We start from the raw sequence: 11,614 nt of genomic DNA, 5'->3' as shown, positions 1-11,614 counted from the left end.
CCACAGAAGGCTGTGAATAAAAGTTAAAACTTTGCATATTCAGATAGACTTTTTAGCTCCAATAATTATTGGAATGTACATACCCACTCCCAAATCACCGTCTCATCCCCTCTATTCTTTCAACTGTTGAAAGCAGCATGAAGTTTGAAGCAGATAAGATTGCTATGGGCTTGGACACGCTAGAGGCAGGAAACATGTTCCAGATGTTGGGGGAGTCCAGAACCAGGGGCCACAGTTTAAGAATAAGGAGTAAGCCATTTAGAACTGAGACGAGGAAACACTTTTTCTCACAGAGAGTGGTGAATCACTGCCTCAGAGAGCGTGGAGGCAGGTTCTCTGGATGCTTTCAAGAGAGAGCTAGATAGGGCTCTTAAAAAATAGCGGAGTCAGGGGATATGGGGAGAAGGCAGGAAGGCAGTACTGATTGGGGATGATCAGCCATGATCACATTGAATGGAGGTGCTGGCTCGAAGGGCCGAATGGCCTACTCCTGCATCTATTGTCTATTGTCAGATTAGGAAATTGTTCAATTTGCCAAAGTAAGAGAATTCTGGGAAGGAGAAGTGAGGGAAAAAATGATTCTGTGTAACAATCATGCTCACTTTTTATATTTTTTCCTAGCCCAAATAATAAATTTACTGAATGGAACCTGGAATCAAAGGTAGGTATTGAAAATATATTCCTTTAAAATAAGTGAAGTACCTTTACTAATATCAGTTAGAGTGCCAAGGGATTGCTTGTGATTAATACTCAAATCAGGTTAAGGGCTTGACTATTAAATCATTAATACAATCAACCCAAGAATGAAATTAATTAAATATTAGGCTGCAGAATTTGCAGAAAACATGAGCTAGTAATGTTATTTTGGGATGATTAATAGTGATGTCCCAATGGCTAAATGTTCTTCATTGTTAAGTGTACATAAAACTGTGAAGAGTAAATATATTAGCTATTAATTTCATGGAATATTCATTATGCACATAAAAGTCAAAGACAGGAGCCAGCAGCTTTTCCTAGCCTGGCAGACTATTTCAGAGCATTTATCACTGTTTCTAATGTGTTTTATAATGAAGCCTTACTAGTTTTTAAATTTATGTTTTCTATCTTAATGTGGAACATTTTAAATTCTTTCTAATTTCACTCTTGTACAAATGTCCCACTTCGATTACCTCAGACTGCAACATAATTCAACTTTGTATTTAATTATATCACAGGCACCTCAATCAATGATGTCCATTCTGTTCTTTGCACTGCATTTAAAATAAACAGATGGCAATAGAAAAATGGCAACTGCCTCAATTGGAAATGTGATGGGGGGGGAAATTTTCATCTTTGCTAATATTAAGTACATATAAGTGTACTGGCTACCTGTAGTAACACCTTCCATTCCAGAACCAGTACTTAAGTTGATTCCAACTGGCATTTAATAATATTCCACATTCAATGCCAGCAACCAGTCATAAATATTCAACTATCGTATTGAGAATTAAAAACTACAAAAGTAATATTCTGCCGCTGGAAGAAACAGAGTCACAGGGTCACGAAACGGGCCCTTCGGCCCAACTTCTCCACTAGTCAAGGGCCTTCGGTCGGAAATACAATCTTCCACCACTACCTTCTGCTTTCCATTACAAAGCCAATTTTGTATCCAGTTAGCTTGTTCTCTCTGGAATCCATATAATCTAACCTACCAGAGCAGCCTACAATGCGGAACTGTATTAAAGGTCTTGTTGAAGTACATATAATCTATGTCTATGGTCCTGCCCTAATCAACCACCTTGGTTACATCTTTAAAAACACACAATCAAATTTGTGGGATATGATCTCCGATGCATAAAACCATGCTGACTCTGCCAAATCAACCCTTGTGTTTTTAAATGCATAGAAACATAGAAATTAGAAATTAGGTGCAGGAGTAGGCCATTCGGCCCTTCGAGCCTGCACCGCATGTATATCTTATCCCTCTGAATCCTCTCCAGTACCTATCCAGCCTCGCACGTTAGGCTTACTTGTCCATAGTTCCCAGCTTTTTCTTTGCAGCCCTTTTTAAAATAGTAATATGAAGAAGGGTCTCGACCAGAAACGTCACCCATTCCTTCCCTACAGAGATGCTGCCTGTCCCGCTGGGTTACTCCAGCATTTTGTGTCTACCTTCAATATTAATCACCCTCCAGTCTTCTGGCACCTCACCTGCATCTAATGATAATTTGTATACCTCAGCCAGGACTCCTGCAATTTCTTCTCTCGCTTTCCACAGTGCCCTTGGATATACATGTTCAGGCTGGGGGATTTATCTACCTTCATATTTTTATAACATCCAGCACTTCCTCGGTTGTAATATAGACTGTCCTCACAACATCACCCATTAGCTTTAGGGTGACACGGTGGCGCAGCGGTAGAGTTGCTGCCTTACAGTGCTTACAGCGCCGGAGACCCGGGTTCGATCTCGACTACGGTTGCTGTTTGTACGGAGTTTGTACATTCACCCCATGACCTGCTTGGGTTTTCGCCAAGATCTTCCGTTTCCTCTCATACTCCAAAGATGTACAGGTTTGTAGGTTAATTGGCTTGGTAAATGTAAAAATTGTCCCTAATGTGCACAGGAGAGTGTTAATATGCAGGGATCGCTGTTCGGCGCAGACCCGTTGGGCCGACGTTGTTTCCGCACTGTATCTCTAAACTAAACTAAACTAAACTTTCCCAAGTTCTCTCATCTTCATGTCTTTCTCGGCAGTAAAAACAGAGGAGAAATGCCAATTGAGGACCATGCCCATTTCCTGCAACTCCATCCATGCCTCCTTTTTCCTGACCAAAGCCTCAATTTCGTTCCTCGTCCAGGCTTCGTTACTCCTACCTGCTTTGCCCTTCAGTCTAACAGGGATATGTACACCCTGAACTCTCACAGTGTAGCTTTTATCAGCCCCCCACTTTCTGGAGATCCCTTTTCCTGCAAACAATGTCCTCCAATCAACTTTTGCAAGTTCTTGTTTAATACCATCAAAGTTTGCCATGCCCCAATTTAGTTTAGAGATACAGTGCGGAAATAAGCCCTTCGGCCCACCGGGTCCGCGCCGACCAGCGATCCACGCACATTAACAAATCCTATACACACTAGGGCCAATTTTTATGTATACCAAGCCAATTTACTTACATACCTGTACCTCTGGAGTGTGGTAGGAAACCGAAGATCTCGGAGAAAACTCGCGTGGTCATGGGGTGAACGTACAAACTTCGTACAGATGGCAATGGTAGTTGGGATCGAACGCGGGTCTCCTGCACTGCAAGCACTGTAAGGCAGCAACTTATGAACTTGTAAATAATGGAAATGATTAGAAAAGTGTACCAGTGGATGATGGTTTCATTATTTATCGTGAATTCTATAGGACTTCAATGCGATTATTGGTTTGAATCTGAGGTTGTAACATCAATCATTGATCACTAATCATAGTACAATGCTAACCATGTGACTTCTAATAATTCACGTAAAATGGATGTGGATTAGTTGATCCAACAATAAAGTCAGAAGTTTTCCTGCAGGAAACAGACATGTTCTCTCAGTATCCTTTGAACCGGGAGACAAAATTCAACCGAGGCTACAGGTCTCTGGACAAAGTCTTGTGCTTCAAGGTACACTGTATTGTTTTATATATCTGGGGTATGGAGTAAATAACTCCCATTTATTGGGTGCTGACTGTTTGAAAATGCTATTTACTTAATTCGTAACGGAAGTTACAACTTATACCACCTGTTAATGCCAGCTCTTTGATAGTGGAATTACTGACAGCACTACTCCAGAGGTTTTCAAAATTAATACAATACACATCTGGTGTAATTCTAGTTATATGAGAGTCTGAAGACATTCACAATGCTTTCAGGATGTGTTTTATCTTCCAGTTTATTCTATTTATACACGCTTTATTGTTAGTCATGGGACATTCTGGAATTCCATGTCATTACTCATTGTGGAGAAAAAGTCCGGATTTTCCTAATTTCATGTTTAAACCTGTTGTCATATGCACGAGCCTTGATACAATGAAAATTATTGTTTGCAGCAGCAGCAGCAACAGCAGCACGGGCACATAGACTTAACACACACAAACATTTCAACATAAATCACACAAAATTCTAAAAGACTACAAAAAAAACCAAGATGATTGTGCAAAAACATAAGTCCTTCGCAGGGTAGTGTTCTGTTGTCAAGATAGGGTTAGGGTTGTGTCGGTTGGTTCAAGAACCTGATAGTTGTAGGAAAGTAACTGTCCCTGAACCCTGTGGTCTTCTGGCTTTTGTATCTCCCGTCCGAAGATGGCAGTGAAGATTAGACTGAACTTCTTGTAACCTTGTTAGCGACAAAACTTGGCGACTTTTTGTGTACTGGCTAGGTAAGGTCTGCTGTGTGATTTTACAGGATTGTATGCAAAACAAATAATTTCTCTATACCTAGGTACATGTGACAATAAAGTATCATTGAATTTTTCAGATGGTAGGAATTCTTGACGATAGTTGCTGCTGCCTTAAGGTAATAGCTCTTGAAGATGCTTTCAATGGAGAGGATGGCTGTGCCTGTGATGAACTGGCTGAGTTCACCATTCTCCTCAGCCTCTTGCATTCCTGTGTAATGGAATGACCCTAGCAAGCCACGGTATAACCAGTCAGGAAACTTCCTACAGTACATCTATGAAAGTTTGTTGGAGCATTCGGAGATGTAGCAAATCTCTTTAAACCTCTGGAAAAAGTAGAAGCGCTGGCACACCACCTTTGTGATTGCATTTGTTGGGCTCAGAACAAGTCATCTGAGGCGCTCAGGAATTCGAGGCTGCCAGCTCTCTCCACCATTGCCCTACCACCAGAACCGTCCCAACTTCTATCTGATGTTTTATTTCATTGATGTAAAAATATGGTACATTTGAGTTTGCTTATTACATTGTCGAGGTAAATGCAAATCATTAAAATGATCGATTCTAGGGTTGGAGCTAATACATAATCAAATGCTTTCTTTAAGTTATAGGAAACATTACTGCATAAGTCAAAACATGTATTTCCCTTCTCTCGTTGATTCTATTCCTTTAGTGTTGGGAGAAGGGCCATTACGCTAACAAGTGCAGCAACCGGAATCAAGGCTACAGACAATGACAACGAGAGCAATTGTGAATAGAAATGTGGTCTAACACTCTCTTGGGAATAGGACTTTTCTCTTTATCCTGAATTACAAGATAAAAAATGATCTATTGTGATTGTATTGTTTGCATCTTTGAATAAAAGCTAACAAGTGTTCCCCTAGATCACTGTTTTCCATCTTGCGCTCCCTGCTAATTTTATTTGCTGCTTCAGCAGCAAGCATGTCACCAAATTAATTTCATGATACTCCATCAAGGAGTTTTTGCCCATCAATGAATCATGACAAAGATGCCAAGCCATTCAACAAACATGCAGTAGAGTTTTATGAATGGTTATCACAGTCACCAATTTCCTGACCGGCCAACAATAAAGTCAATTCTTTCATCCTTGCAACCAACCCAATTAACAAGTGCAGTCCAATCTATCTCGTGTAGGATACATGCACACTGGATAAACATGGAGACCAAAGTGTTTTGCAAAATCCAACAGCCTCATAATGATGTATAGAAGATATATCAATTGAGAACAACTGCACAGATTCCAATTAGAAATACCCTGTACTAACCTGAACGATATTTGTTTTTTGTCTCTTTCAAGTAAAAAACACACAACTTGTGAGAAACTTTAAACTGATTTTCTCCTTCGGAATGGAGATGCAAGAAACTAAGTATGCTGGATTCTGGAGCAAAAAAAAGCTGCTGGAGGGATTCAGCAGGTCAGGCAGCATCTGCGGAGGACAAATGGGCAGACTGGATATGTCCAAATGAAGGATCATGACCCAAAACGTTGATTGTACATTTCCCTCCACATATGTAGCCACAAGAGTTGCTAGATGCTGGATTCATGAGCAAAAAACAGTGCTAAAGGAACACAATGGTTCAGGCATCATTTGTGGAGGGAAATGGACTAACAATGCTTTGGCCTGGGATCCTTCTTCAGATTCTTCCTGACCTGCATAGTTTCTCCAGCAGTTTGCTTTCTTTGCACTCTGTCAAAGCATTTTTCTTGATAATGCTTTATTTATTTTCAATGTCAATTGCTCTGTCTTTTTCCAAAAAGACATTTAAGATTATCTGGTCTGAAAAATGTTTGGAAAATTACAGCCAGCAAATGACAAGACACAATGTGTTAAATAACTGCAATGGGCTGTCACGAATTATTTGACTAACTGACTACCTACCCATCATGTGAAGTAGGTAGCATCTGTAGAGGGAATGGCCCGATGACATTTCAGGTTGGGGACCCCCCCATAGATTCCTCTCTACCCCAAGCTGATACTGTCCAATCCCCTGAGTTCCTTTCTATGTTTTGCTCAAGATTCCAGCATCTGCACTTTCTTGTGCATCCATCATATGAGGTCCTCTCATTTCTCTTTCTGGACACTTGATTCCAATCCCTCCACGACAAGACTGGGTTTCAATGAAATGTGATAAAAAGAAAAAACTTCCATTGAATAAAGCTTCAGTTGAGATCAGTTATGAACTAGTTCTCAAAAATGTGGCAATGCGGAAAACAACACCAAGCAGAAAGCTCTTCAGCTGGCAGATTCAAAAGCCTATCACTATCTGAAGCCATTTATTAAAATAAAACAGCTTTTTGCAGCCGCTGAATTAGGGAACTTGTCCCCACTAGTTAGTGAATATTTGATGCTGAACAGTTTCAAAAGATAGCTGTGATCAACGATTGTGTAAATTGGATGTCACAATCACATTAAAGATATTCAGTCTACAACCTGGTCAAATGCCATTTACAACAAATGGTTTATTTACTATTTTTAATGGGACCAATAGTTTAATTGCTACAACAATGGTCTGATGATGAACTCGGCTATCTTTCTGTGATGATCCTTGTGTTTACAGCTTCTACAGTTCTATTTCCAAAAAAGGTTTATGAAGGCTGGTTCACATTAAGCCTATACTTAATTCCCAAGTATTGAGAGATTTATATGATAAAATCCACATCCTGTCTTTCACTGCATAACCATGTGCCTATCTAAAAGCCTCGTAAATGTCACTATCATATCAGCCTGCACCACCATCCCTGACGGCGCACTCTAGGCACCCTCCGCTCTCTGTGTATAAAAATTGCTTCACATATCTTTTTTAAACTTTACCCATCTCACCTTAACATTATGCCCTGTAGTCTTTGACTCATTATGCCATTCATGATTTTATATACTTCAACCTCTGTCATTCCAGATAAAACAATTCAAATTTGCCCAGCCTTTCCTCATAGCTAATATCCCCTAATCCAAACAGCCTTCTGGCAAACCTCTTCCGCACCCTCTTCCAAGCCTCCACATTATTCCTGTGATGCAGAACTACACACAACATTCCAAATCTGGCATAAGCCAGAGCTGCAATATGACTTCAATAACCCAGATGAAGACAGGCTCCATCTTCTTCACCACTCTTGTGCCATGATTCTCAATATTTTCTTGCAAACTTACTATTCCTGACTCTTAAAAACTCTCCGTTTTTTTTCTGGTCATTGCTATCTTTAAATCCACGTTGTCTTGCTCTTGTTTTAAAGAATATTCACTTGACTTTTTTTGTGATTATTTTGTGCTTTTGTTTCCTTTGGTCAACCTACTGACTGTTGACATTTTTTCCCCCATTGACTTCTTGATGTTCATGTAACTAAGTTACATCCATTCTTATTCCAAACAGATTGTTGATGTGTGCATGATTCATTCTTAGACAACAGACAATAGGTGCAGGAGTAGGCCATTCGGCTCTTCGAGCCAGCACCGCCATCTTCCAACTTAAATTATTCTATTGTTGTTGTTGATCCTGTTTTTGCTTTCTGCATTAAGGCTTTTGGTTTAATTTGTATCTTGTTAGGCAGAGCCAAAGTGTAAACTAACGTAATATATATCTGGCTCTTGTATTCCAATTGATATTTCAATTCTTTAGATTTTGATTTACCATTCACATTTCTGAAACTTACAGTGATGCACACATGTTTTTAGACCCTTAAAGATTTACCACAAAATGGATGCACTTGCATTCCTGCAGATGCCTTGAATACATATAGACTGGAGAAAAGATAGTCTTAAACTGAAAATGTTCATAAAATGATCTTGATTAATTGAAACTATTGGCATATTTGGCACCTGTAAAAATGCTATTCCTTCTCTCCAGAGATGCTGCCTGTCCCGCTGAGTTACCCCAGCATTTTGTGTCTATATTCGATTTAAACCCCAGCATCTGCAGTTTTTTCTTACACATCCTCCCTCTTATTTGCAGCATTCATTAATACACTGGCCTCCACCAAAGGCCAAATCATCTAATGTTTCTTCAGCCCCATATGCCAGTCTTAGGATCAGCTTCCTCTCTAGTGGGTAAATATTTTTCAAATATCACGTTTACATTTTAAAGTAATGGTAATATGCCAAAATACAAGTTAGATTCACAGTAACCACACGGGTTTCTGAAAGAATTTTGAGGTAATAATAATAACCTTTATAGATGTCACAGATTGGCCTTTAAACAGTTCCAATCAATCTCTTCCTCCCTTACTGGTACTAGTATTGGCTAATCCAGTTCTTGACTAAAATAACAATGTTCAATATTTCCGTTCAGCTTTCAAATGCAGCACAGGTTGGAATAATATTTAAATACGACAGATTCTTCTAATAAGCTAGATGAGTTATTTTCAATTGCATTTGCAATGATTCATCTGATAGACAGTTTAGCAGTTGGCTTTATGTGCCCAATAGATTGTGCTTCACTTCGAATTCCAAAGACTCAAATACAAAAATATAGATGGACATTCCAGAGTTTAGACTTTAGAGATACAGCGCGGATACAGGTCCTTCGGCCCACCAACTCCGTGCCGACCAGCAATACCCCATAGCGCTATTCTACAAACTGGGACCAATTTACAAGGGGTCTGATGAAGGGTCTCTACCCGAAAAGTCACCTATTCCTTTATCCAGAGATGTTGCCTGATCTGCTGAATTATATTTTGAGTCTACCTTAGGGACAATTTATATATTTTTTACCAAAGCCAATTAACCTACAAACCTGTATGTCTTTGGTGTGGGTGGAAACTGGAGCACCTGGAGAAAACCCACGCAGTCACAGCGAGAACATATTGTTCTGATCTCCTATGGACAGCATTTATAAAAATAAGTTTTGTCCCAAATCACGATTTATTGTAAAAGGAAAAAATTGTCTTGGTCAATATCTCTTTACTGTTTCTGGAAGCTTTCTTGTCGTGTATAAATGTTTCCTGTTACAACAGATGACAATTTCTGTTACAACATCTTACAACATTTGAAACAAGCAATCTGATTGACTGTAAAGTGTTCAAGAATAACCAGTACTCTTATAATTTCTGCCACGCCAAAATAGCATATGGAAATAAGTCACTAGTTTGAAGAGAATTTAGATTGTTTATGAAATTGGGTTATTTAGCTTTTTGCTAGATAACTGCTGGAACAAGGAAGTCAACTTCATTTGAACAAAATATTCACGATGATAAGGGAGTCAAATCTGGCTGGGCAAGAGGTGGAACAAAAAAAAGTAAATATGTAATTTTCTTATATCAACCAAATTTTATTAAATTTAATGGTGAGGAATGTGATGTTTATACAGAAACAATGAACTTCTTGGTGAGGCCGCATTTAGAGTATTGTGTTCAGTTCTGGGCACCATAGGATAGATGTTGTCAAGCTGGAAAAGGTACAGAGAAGATTTACAAGGATGTAGCCAGGGCTAGAGGGTCTGAGCTATAGGGAGAGGTTGAGTAGGCTGGGACTCTGTTCCTTGGAGTGCAGGAGGATGAGGGGTGATCTTATTGAGATGTATAAAATCATGAGAGGAATAGATCGGGTAGATGCACAGTCTCTTGCCCAGAGTAGGTGAATTGAGGACCAGAGGACATAGGATAGAGGTGAAGGGGAACAGATTTAATAGGAATCTGAGGGGTAACTTTTTCACACTAAGGGTGGTGGGTGCATGGAACAAGCTGCCAGGGGAGGTAGTTGAGGCAGGGACTATCCCAACATTTAAGAAGCAGTTAATCAGGTACATGGGTACGACAGGTTTGGAGGGATGTGGACCAAATGCGAGCAGGTGGGACTAGTGTCGCTGTGACATGTTGGCCGGTGTGGACAAGTTGTGCTGAAGGGCCTGTTTCAGCACTGTATCACTCTATGACTAACTGCAGATGCTGGTCTACTAAGGAAAGACACAAAATGCTTGAGTAACTCAGCGGGTCAGGTAGCATCTCTGGTGAATATGGATAGGTGACGTTTCAGGTCGTGATCCTTCTTCAATCTGAAGAAGGGTCCCAACATGAAACGCCACCTATCCATGTTTTCCAGGGATGCTGCCGGGTGCACTGAGTTACTCCAGCAATTTTGGTCTTTCCTTGGTGTTATATTTTGTCGGGAAAAATGAGCTAGGGTGCATTCCATTTCTCCTCTACCTCAAATGGGACATTGGATTTTGTCTCTGGAACTGGTGTGCTATAATGCCTGAGAACTCCATTCTGCACTCCTTATCTTTCCCTTCACTCGACTAGCAAAATACAAAAGTGCTGGAGTAAGTAAGCGGATCAGTCAGCATGTCTGGAGAACATGCAGCGACCCAAGAGCTTGCTATCGATGTCCTCCAGAGAAGCTGCCTGATCTGCTGAGTTACTCCAATACTTTGTTTTTTTGCTACAAGATTCCAGCATCTGCAGTTCTTTGTATCTACCTTCTGCGTATTGTACTTAAGTTTGGCTTGAATGAAATCCTTCCAGGAACAGCCTATTGACCACAGGTGGACTTTTCTCCCTGGGGCTGGGTCTACGCCTGGCCCAACTGATGTGTACATTGTTGCCAAGCTTATTGAGTCTGTTGGCTCTCAGCTCTCCCACACAAAATCAGCGAGTAGGCTCAAGGGCCTGTGCTATAGGGAGAGGCTGGGGCTTTATTCCTTGGAACACAGGAGGCGGAGGTGCAACCTTACTAAGGTGTATAAAATCATGAAGGGGATAGAATGGGTGAATGCAGAGTCTTTTACCTAGAATGTAGAAATTAGGAACTACAGGTGCTGGTTTAGGCAGAAGTCTAAAGAAAGGTCCTGACCCGAAATGTCATCTATCCACGTTCTCCAGAGATGCTGCCTGACCTGCTGAGTTACTCAAGCACTTTATCTTTTACCTAGAGTAGGGGAATCAAGAACCACAGGATATAACTTTAAGGTGAAAGGGGTAAGATTTAATTGGGACCTTTAAGAGATCCCTATAAGAGGGAAAATGTTTTTACACAGAGGATGGTGAGAAATGGAACGAGCTGCCAGAGGAGGTAGTTGAGGCACGTACCATAACAATATTTGGAGAGAAACATAAATTGGAAAGGTTTAGAGGGATGTGGAGCAAACACTGGTAGATGGGACTAGCTTAGATGGGGTATTTTGGACGGCATGGGAAAGTTGGGCCGAATGGCCTGTTTCCGTGCTGTATGACTGGCAGAAGTGATCAACATGGATTACAGATTATT

The sequence above is a fragment of the Amblyraja radiata genome, chromosome 26 (assembly GCF_010909765.2).
Source record: "Amblyraja radiata isolate CabotCenter1 chromosome 26, sAmbRad1.1.pri, whole genome shotgun sequence".
Lineage (NCBI taxonomy): Eukaryota > Metazoa > Chordata > Chondrichthyes > Rajiformes > Rajidae > Amblyraja > Amblyraja radiata.
The sequence above is the reverse complement of the archived record's forward strand: the minus strand, read 5'-3'. Positions refer to the sequence as shown.